The following is a 10,334-nucleotide window of genomic DNA, read 5'->3' on the forward strand; positions in this document are numbered from 1 at the left end:
AAGAGTAGGACGAGGAAGAGAGGGCTTAGGCGAAGAAAGAGAAGAAGGAAGGATGGTGGTATAGTAAACGGAGGAGAGGGTTGAAAGATGGAGGCTTCCCCCCTCCTCCTCCTCCTCAGACCCCCAAACCCAGCTGTCTAAATGGAAAGGTGGCACGACAAGGAGGGAGGAGGAGGTTACAGTTGGAGGATGCTTATTGTTTTGTGATTCCTGTGTTTAGGGTTCGGTTTGTGTCCCTCAAACAAAGGCCCATTCTACTGGAAGGGATATCAGCAAGTCATTGTGTTTACAGGTTTACAAGCACGCAAAAACAAGTAAGCTAGACAAATTGGAGTGGCATGTCCAACATTGCACTTATGCATTGGGTTAAGATAATTGTTTATCATAACATATTCTCCATAAACTCCAGATTCCATTAGTTGTTTAGTTGGGCTCATGCATAAAACATCAGCAGAATGAATATTTGTGTAAAAAGCATCTCTGACATACACTTTCAAATATGAAACCACATGCTCCGAAACATGTAAATGTCATGTGCAAAACGTTCTTTTAGGCAAACTGAAAACACTGCATTTTGACACAAATGACCATAATAATAAAGTAACATAATTAATTAACCAATAGGTAAATGTGAAATAAATTACAAGTTTTGGTTGTGTGCTTTTGTCACAATTATTTAATGTTATAGATTTTTATTTCAGTTTTACGTTTAGTTAAACTAAATGAAAATAACAAATGTTGCCTTGGCAACTGGCTAAAATTAAATTAAGTTTAAAGGGATATTTCACTTTGAAATTATTTTTTGATATGTTTTAGCTTATCTCAAAGCATCCAAGATGTAGGTGCCTTTGTTTCTGCAGTAGTTTTTTTTAGGTCAAACCGTTCTTTACTCGTAACATCATCAAAAAGTAATCTAATTACATAACGCACATTACTTGTAATTAATTACTTTACTTGTAACGTCAAAAAAGTAATCTGATTACTTATGGCATGAAACACATTACTTTACTTGTAACATCAAAAAAGTAATCTGATTATGTATGGCATGTAACACATTACTTTACTTGTAACATCAAAAAAGTAATCTGATTACGTAGGGCATGTAACACATTACTTTACTTGTAACATTAAAAAAGTAATCTGATTACGTAGGGCATGTAACACATTACTTTACTTGTAACATCAAAAAAGTAATCTGATTGGCATAATCAGATAAATCTGAAACGCATAATCTGAAAATCTCTTTAAAAAAAGTGTAAAAAAAAAAGCAAACAAAAAAATTCTAATCTTGTTTTTCATACGCAAAGAGAGCACACAGGGAAAAAAAATCCTGAGGTCATAATTCATGCATGAAAGGGTTAACTGTCAAAAGCACAAAGAAAACGAGTTCCAGTATTCACTGACCAACTTAATGTTGCGCCTGTTCTGTGTTTTAGTCTGTTTTGGACTTTGAATTGGTTTTCCATCCTTTACAGTTCAGTTTCCTTTGTCCTCGTTCATCTGTTGCATCGGTTTTTGATTTGCCCTCCTGTGTCCCACCTGTCTTGTTAATTATCTTTGTTATATAGCCCCTCATTTTAAGTTGTTTCAGGGGCATGTTTACCATCACATCACCTTTCATTTTAATTACACTTTTACTAATATGATACTAATTGTTGCAGTTTTGCAAGTGGAATATTTACCCAATCTCGCCTAATACAAGACAGCTGCTCAACAGTCCATGGTTGTCTTTGTCTTGATTCTCCTATTCATGATGGACCATACATTTTCAATAGGAGAAAGATGTGGGCAGCAGGTGTAGAGTACGAAATCACTCTGTAGAACGTGTAAAATTAGGTCTGGCATTTTCTTGCTCTAGTAACCATGGACTTCCCCAAGCAAATGTCATCTTGATGGCAGTATATGTAGTAGCATGATGGTTCCTCATGCTATGCCATCTGAGGGCTCAAAGGTCATGCAAATTAAAACGGTCTGAATCTTTTGAATCTCCCTGAATCTTTTCATAATATTATGTGTGATAGACGGTGAAAGACCTAAATTCTTTGCAATCTTGCACTGAGAAAGTGATTTTTGAATTGTTTGACAATTCTCTCATGAAATTTGGCACAAAGTGGTGAGCTTTATTTGCTTTGCTTGCCAAAAAGGAGCATCTACCAAAGGCTCAATCATGATACCCTCACCTATGATCAATTCACCTGCTTATTGTGGACTATTTTAACACAATTTTTATTGGATATTCACTTTCATTTTGCAGACTTTGCCAACTTTTTTGGAGTTTGTTGCAGCAATCAAAATCAAAATGTATAAAATATAAGTTGGTCAGTGAAATCATTGGAAATCTTTTCTTTGTCCATTTGAGAATGCACAGATCCTCGATTTTATTACATTTTTCTAATGGAATTGTAATTCATGAACGTACACACGTTTATCAAATCTGAGGTTTACAAAAGCGTTTGTGAATCCAGAAGCGAGTTTTCAGGAAGGTCCCTTTTATGCGTAAATTACTCCAAATCTACACAAGTTTCATAGAGCTAGGCCCATGATAATCCGAAGGACACTGTTATTGTCCTATGAGACAATATGTCCTATATAAATGCCAACAAACGATGTGAAATCCATCACGCAATGATTTCTTGCATGTTTAACACTATGATGATCTAAGAAGGAATGATGGGTTAGTAAATGATGACATCATTTTCATCATAGGTTGAACTACAGTATCGCACTTTATTGTGGTATGGTTGTTATAGTTTTTCAAATAAATAGGCCAATAGGAAATAAAATAACCACAATAAATCTAAAATAAACATGACGGTTAGTGTGTTTAGCATAGACGTGGTTGTATTGAGCTGTGCACACATCCCATTATTCAAAGGTAAATACAGAGAGAGTGCAAAATATTTACAATTCAACACCATTTCCTTCTCAGCTAACTGTAGAGATATGAAGTTGTTGTACAGGTTTTCTAATTTCCTTACTTTTCGATCTTGATATCATTAGGCAGAGGTTCATTCATTGTCTATCATGCGATTATTGATTCAGTGAACTCTCAACTTCTCACTTTACGAGTCAAGTACAGTAATCTAATCTAACGTTGAGTGTCCTATGACAAGATCAATGAATGGCATTCAGTGAATCAAGTGCAGACATCAGGCCGATGGTGTGAAATGAGATGATAATGTTGTTTATGTTTTATGGAACATGACTGTACAAAGAGATTGTAGATTTGTTACGTGCTGGTATGTGTTCCCCGACGCATTTCTTTCTGCCGCCGTCCGTCAGTCTGACTGCTCCTCTCAGCTCCACTGATAGTAAAAAGAATGTACTATGATGACACACAAATACAACGTCATCATAACAGTCAAATTCTGATGTGCATTCCAGTAAACCTGTATTGACTGTGTCAGACCTGTCAGGACACCGTTTACTGCTCCTAATTCTGGAATCCTGCTTGTTAAAAGTGTAGACGGCTGTTCTTTGATGCATTTATTCCTTTTCTCACCTGAGGAGACAAGGAAGGGGTCATAAAGTCATCAAGTTCCAGATATTTTGCATTAATTTCTTTTGTCTGCCAAAACATTGAGCAATAATGACTGAAGACATTAACACATTAATTTGGACACCAGGCACATGTAACCGGCACTTAAAGGAGTAGTTCACTTTAAAAAAAATAACTTTTGCTGATAATTTACTCACCCCCATGTCATCCAAGATGTCCATGCCATTCTTTCTTCAGTCGAAAAGAAATAAATTTCCAGGATTTTTCTCCATATAATGGACTTCATTGGGAACCAAACTGAGTTTTAGTGCAGCTTCAAAGGGCTTTAAACGACACAAGACTATAAATAAGGGTCTTATCTAGCGAAACAAGCGGTCATTGAAAAAAAAAACTAAGTTTAAGTTTTATAAGCACAAATGCTTGCCTTGCTCTGTTCTGTGATGCACGTTCGTGACTCTCCTGTTCGAACTCGTTCATCAAAATGAACAAATCCTTTTTCGTGTCATGACTCGAAGGGTCCTAGATAAGACCCCTATTCATCATCTGGTGTCGTTTAAATCCCTTTGAAGCTGCACTGAAACTCTCGTTTGGACCATGAACTGTTTGGTTCCCATTGAAGTCCATTATATGGAGAAAATCCTGGAAAGTTTTCATCAAAAACCTTCATTTCTTTTTGACTGAAGAAAGAATGACATGGATATCTTGGAGGACATGGGGGTGAGTTAATTATCAGCAAAAGATTTTTTAAAAGTGAACTACTCCTTTAAAGGTTTACGTACCAATTTCGATGAATCTGTTTGGCATGTTCAGAGCTGTTCGCCCAGGTTTTTGTGGCTCCTGCTTCCCAGCAAAGATGGAACGTTTTCAGAACATCGGCTAAAATTGTTGTACAATAAAAAATAATAATAATGAAAAAATGTTTACTGTCATGTCAGATACGCCATTTATTGGGTTCAACTCAATACATGAATGACGTGAATGCAGGTTTCAAACTGACTGTCAACAACATCAGACAGAAAATGACAGCTGATGATGTTGACAAAATAACCATATTTTGCCATCAAACATGTATTAAATGCATAGTCATTGTGTTTCACTGTGGTTGGTAGATAGTTGAAATAAACAAAAAATATCTCACAAAGTTGACCAGAAGTAGAGAGATCTAGGCTATATTTAAGGTGCTTTTTTAAATATCAGGACAGTAGTAATATTGATTGGTATAAAAATATGTATTTATATTGCTGTTTTATAATATATATCTTAATATCCTGTTCAAAAGGCTAGGGCCAGTAAGATTTATTTAACGTTTTTGAAATAAGTCTCTTGAGATCAAAGATACAGTAAAAACTAAAATAACTTTTCTATTTTTCTATTTTAATATAATGTACTGTGGTGGCAAAGCTGAATTTTCAGAATCATTACTCCAGTCTTCAGTGTCACATGATCCTTCAGAAATCATTCAAATATGATTATTTGGTGCTCAAGAAACATTTCTGTTGAAAACAGTTGCGCTGCTTAATATTTTGATGGAAACCGACAACTAACAACTGTCATTAAGTGACTTTCGCTCAATAATGACATTCTGAATGCAAATATTACATTGTTTAAGATGTCTTTGTTATGACATCTTGACATAAACCAATACATCATAACCTGTCAGTGCCTTTGTCATGACAACCTGACATAAAATTAAGTTAAACTGCCATGTGATTTGCTTTGACATTGGCTGTCATGAGGCCATTATAACTGTGTCATGAATATTTTTCATGACCTCAACTACAGTGGTACTAATTGAATTTGTCATTAAAAAGTTATAATGGCTTCATGACAGCCAATGTCAAAACCAACCACCAGTTTAATATAATGTTAACCAATAAAGCTAGGTGGTTTCTTAAGTTTCATAATTAAATATGTCATGTTTATGACAGGTTGTGATGTCTTAGTAATGCCAAGTTGTCATGACAAAGACACAGACAGGTTATGATGTATTGGTTTATGTCAAGGTGTCATAGCAAAGACATCTCAAACAATGTCATATTGGCATTCAAAATGTCATAACTGAGAGAATGACACTTAATGACAGTTGTCACAATCATGCATAACACCTCATATTCATAACATATGTCATGTTAGTATTATGCACACCCCTTCAAGTAAAGTGTTACCCAAAATAGATATTTTATACAATTTTAAATTTCACTTTTGATCAATTTAATGCATTTTTGCTAAATAAAAGTATTTGTCTTTTAATAAAAATCTGACTTTTAGTAGTGTGCAAAGAAAGTATTATCAATAATAAGTCTGATGGTTGAGTGATAAACAGTAACCTTCTAATCTTCAAAGTAATCTTCTAATCTTTCAAAATTAAAGGCAGGTAAAAGTTTTTTCCATGTGTCAAGAATTAGACTAAAGCTCTAGAGTCTAGACTACAAACTACCATCATTTCAAGTGAGCAAAAGAAACTATTAACGCATGCAAGAGTGCACGTATCAGATGATTTCATATCCATACATACGCCGGCCTCTATTTATAGAATATTTACTGTCCTGCTGTCTGTAACAAAACAGGAACAACCTTTTTCCGCTTCACTTCAGGAAAGTTAAAAAGTCTAACAGACAACACATATGTTGTTGTGATACAGTGACAGAAAACACGCTTCAAAACACACACGGACGCACACAAACAAACAACCATATGCGAGCTCACATCTGTGCGAAACAGGTTGTCTTTGGAACCCAACACACAATAACTCACGCACAAGCTACTTGTTTGCAGGATACTAAAAATACAACAATAGGTCCGTCACAATATGATTATTCCGTATAATAGCTTCCTTCCAGGTCAAGTCCTCTCATCTCTCTCTCTCTGTCTGCAAAGGCCACTGATCAACCAAAGGACCCAATCACTCATTTGTTTGCTAATTTTCTCACGATCTCAGCTGTGAGGAGGATGTCCTCAAAAGTCCAACAACATCCTGATAGACAGGTGAGAGTCGAGGTTGTGCGCTTGTATGTGTGTGTGTGTGGTTTCTTTAGAAAGACTTTCAGAGGTTTTGTGCTAAGGCACCAATGAACTTCTTTCCTTCAAAACCCCCACTGTGGTTATACTAAGAATCACTCAGGTACATTTAGAGGGTATTTTTGTTGTATGATTCCTGATATCTCTTTGAAACATGAAAATATTATTTTTGGGTTTAACAAAGTCTCTTTAAGGCAAGTAATTTCAATTGGCGGCCATTTTTGAAACCCCATGGGCAGCTGTTCCAGTCATGCAAGTCTGTATGGGAAAACAACATATTCTCAAATGTTCACCAAGCTTATGATTAAACTTTATATTTGAAATCAATAATGAAATCTGTCTCACGAAGAACTGTCTAATAAATTTTGTTTCTAAATGCTCAAAACTGCATTTTTAGGGAGCAGCCAATGCGCATGTGCAGTCAGAGGACGTGTGACGCAATGACTTTGATTAGCTCTTTTATTTAGAAGGCGGGACTTATTCTACTTTTTTGCATTCATAGTAATATGTGTGCACTGTCTTTCTAATAAAGTCTTTCACACATTATTAGAAAGAAGAGTCCGATTTTTTAATTAATCAATGTTTTTGTTGTTGTTTTTACATTATATTTTTTATAAAAAGTATACATTTTTAAGAGTAAGAAAGCTTTTTTCTTGAAAACTTAAACCTCCCAATGTAAATGATTTCTGATTCTTCTAAGAAAGCTGTGAAAACTATAAATATTTTCAAAAGGTATACAGTATTATTTGCACCCTTGCTTATAATACATTCTACATGGGTTTTCAATCTTTTAGATGTCATGAACCTGAACCTATATTTTTTTATAATCACCCATTTTTCCTTTGACTACTAATGAAGTGTTAAATGTAATATTTATTTATTTTAATCAATTTTTAAAAATATAATTTAATATATTTAATAGATTAAAAACGAATTTTTGTAATCACACTTTTATTAATTCATTTATTTTATTTTGTATACTTAATATTATTCATTCATCACTCCCACAGCCCCTTGTTTGAAACCCCCTGCTTTAATTTAATAAAATATAATATATACCTCTTTTACTCTTCCTTTTTTCAAAAGTCCGGGTCAATACAAAAGCTTTATGAATCTTATAAAGGCTGGCGTTTGTAGACAGGTGTGTTTTATTATTTATGACTAATCCACTGTTACGGAGAGGCTGTTGTCATAATTCAGATTCATGGTCAAGCTCAATAGTAAGCGAGTAACAGTTAGCGCTTCCTAACTAACAGTGACCGGCTTTCCTGTGAGTCTGAGGTAACAATGGTGGGAAAAAAGTCCCTTCATTGACGGGACCTATTTTCACACGTCCACGTGAAACCCACGACAGCACGCACTCTACGCCCTTGACAAAGACCACCAAGTTCAAGAAAGACACTTCTGACAAAAGGACTATCATGACAACATAAACAAAGCGTTAAGAGAGGGCCTAACGTTACCCCTGAGGTTGTTGTGGTGGAGTCCATGGGAAAATGGGAGGGAGAGGGGGTTTAGGACTATAATTTAAAGGTAAAGTGTGTAATTTTTATTTTATTTATGTCAAAATAGCTTACAACTATAAGGACGCCATTAACAGGCAGATTTCTCTAGTGTAAACACTGTGGCTTAGTGGTGCTATCAAAACATTGATCTATTTGTTTGAGCCTCCGGACAACCGGATATAAAACAACATTAGCTCAACCAATGGCATTTTGTGGCTGTGTAAAAATCCCAATGGGCTCTATGCACGGCGGTATTTCCGGTGAAGGATTAAGAATGCTCGATAACTTCCGCCGATCGTAGAGTCCAATGCAATACAGAGAATTTATATTGAATTTTATACTCCATGGTTATAATAAAGACACGTTAGTCACAAAAACAGATAAAACAGACACCCCTCGTTGTGTTTATGCTTCTTTTTAAAATTATATTAAATAAACATAACTATATATAAAATTACATCTTTAAACGTATGTAGGTTTCGTTTCAAAGTCGGGAGTACAGTACATTTTGAAGGCTCTGCCATAATCCCGTTTTCCTCGGTTCTCCTCCACTTTAATCTCCACAACCGGAAATGGACGAGCATCCTTGCGTCAAATGCGGAATTTATGCGTGCATATAGCCCATTCTATTTGTCGTCAGAAGTGGCATAGATATGACAAACTAATGTCTCTACTGACATGAGTAGACATGAGTAGCAACTCATAATGTAAAAACGATGCACAATGTAATAAGTATTTTCTCAAAACGTAATAAAATCATGAGCTCATAATGTAATAACAATCGTTTGTCATATTTTTATAATTGTAATAGCTTTTAAAACATAACAAATATTTGTATTCCTTTAAAGTACATATTTAAAAATCTAAATCAGTCATAGGGTAAACTACCTGCAAAATGTGACGGATTTAAATATTCATTATTCAATTATTATTATTTGTTACAGCTTATGTCTTTTAGAATTATGTGTTTGTGTTTCTGTTGTAGGAGAAGGTTTGGCCTGCACTCAATCCAGCCGAGATAATTATTATATTTTTATTAAACATAAAACACTGGCATTCCTATGCACTTTAAAAATATAAATCCAGTCTTAACCTGCCGACAAAATCTATCATCAGATTACTACTACTACTACTTATTTACACAAGGTTTGTGTGTGTGTGCATATAAGTGAGTGTGATTGCATTATCTGCTTCAGCCAATGGAAGCATGGAGACCGTTAAGCAAGTTAAGCAAACATTTCTTCATTTTAATACAAGTTACAGCAAAACAAAACCTGAATTTACATCAGAGGGCAAGTTAAAAAAAAATACAGTCCAACTTACAATCACATAGTGTGGTTATAAAAAGTCTACACACCCATGTTAAAACAGTTTGGTTTTGTGATGCAAAAAAGAAAGAAAGATAAATAAAATCATAACTTTTTCACATTTGATGTCAAATTACAACCTGCAGTGCATAATTGTAATTACAATGCCAATGTATTGTTTCACTTATTCATTATGTGCTGGTATTTCCTTATGAAACTGTGATTACATTATAAGTTCTTAAAGTAATACATTTCTCATTCAGTAACTTATAATACATGTGGAATTTGAAAAATTGTTATTTCATTGGAAAATCGTCATTATGAGCTCAAGATTTCATAACATTTTGACAATATTATTACATTATAAACATTTATATTACATTATTAATGTAATACCAATTACATTAATGTGCAGTTATTACATTATGCTTTGTTATTTTATTATGAGTTGCTGGATGTTACAAAAAAATGCTGTTCTTTTGAGCTAAAAGAATCCCTAAAAAAAATAATTCACTGTTTGCACAAAAATATGAAGCAGCACAGCTGTTTTCAGCATTGATAATAATGAGAAATGTTTCTTTAGCACAAAATCAGCATATTAGATCGATTTCTGAAGGGCCATGTGACACTGAAGTCATCACATGAATAAATTGCATTTTAAATATATTTAAACAGAAAAAAATATTTTAAATTGTAATAATACTTCATAATATTACTGTTTTTCTGAATAAAGTCTTAACCCCCCGAATATAGTCCTTAATCAGAAAACAATGAACATGTGATTTACTTGCACATTTATGACCCTCTCTGTGAGAAACAGCATGAATCAAATAGGCTGACAGTGCATGAATTGCCAGACTTTGTGTGAAACACACAAACACACACCTGCTGTTAGACACAATGATCTTCCTCCGAAGACTCGTTTTCTCACTGTGTGCTAATGAGAGACCAGCTCAGTCGAAGATTCCCACCAGTCTACCCTAAACAAACAACAAGGCACATACA

The 10,334-nt window shown here is 34.5% G+C and overlaps 1 long non-coding RNA gene across 2 annotated transcripts; it reads right to left on the reverse strand.

The window, feature by feature from the left end:
- Positions 1–954: 954 nt before the first annotated feature.
- On the reverse strand, positions 955–10,334 carry LOC120491627 (uncharacterized). Of its 2 annotated transcripts, none has more exons than XR_005625280.2 (4): positions 10,215–10,334; positions 4,279–4,375; positions 3,410–3,502; positions 955–3,305 (listed from the first exon to the last, which is right to left on the reverse strand). It is a non-coding gene; the product is annotated as an uncharacterized LOC120491627 (long non-coding RNA). The 2 variants fall into 2 exon arrangements; XR_005625279.2 differs by lacking the exon at positions 10,215–10,334 and adding an exon at positions 7,981–8,055.

This window comes from Pimephales promelas, chromosome 8 (assembly GCF_988280905.1).
Source record: "Pimephales promelas chromosome 8, fPimPro1.hap1.1, whole genome shotgun sequence".
NCBI lineage: Eukaryota > Metazoa > Chordata > Actinopteri > Cypriniformes > Leuciscidae > Pimephales > Pimephales promelas.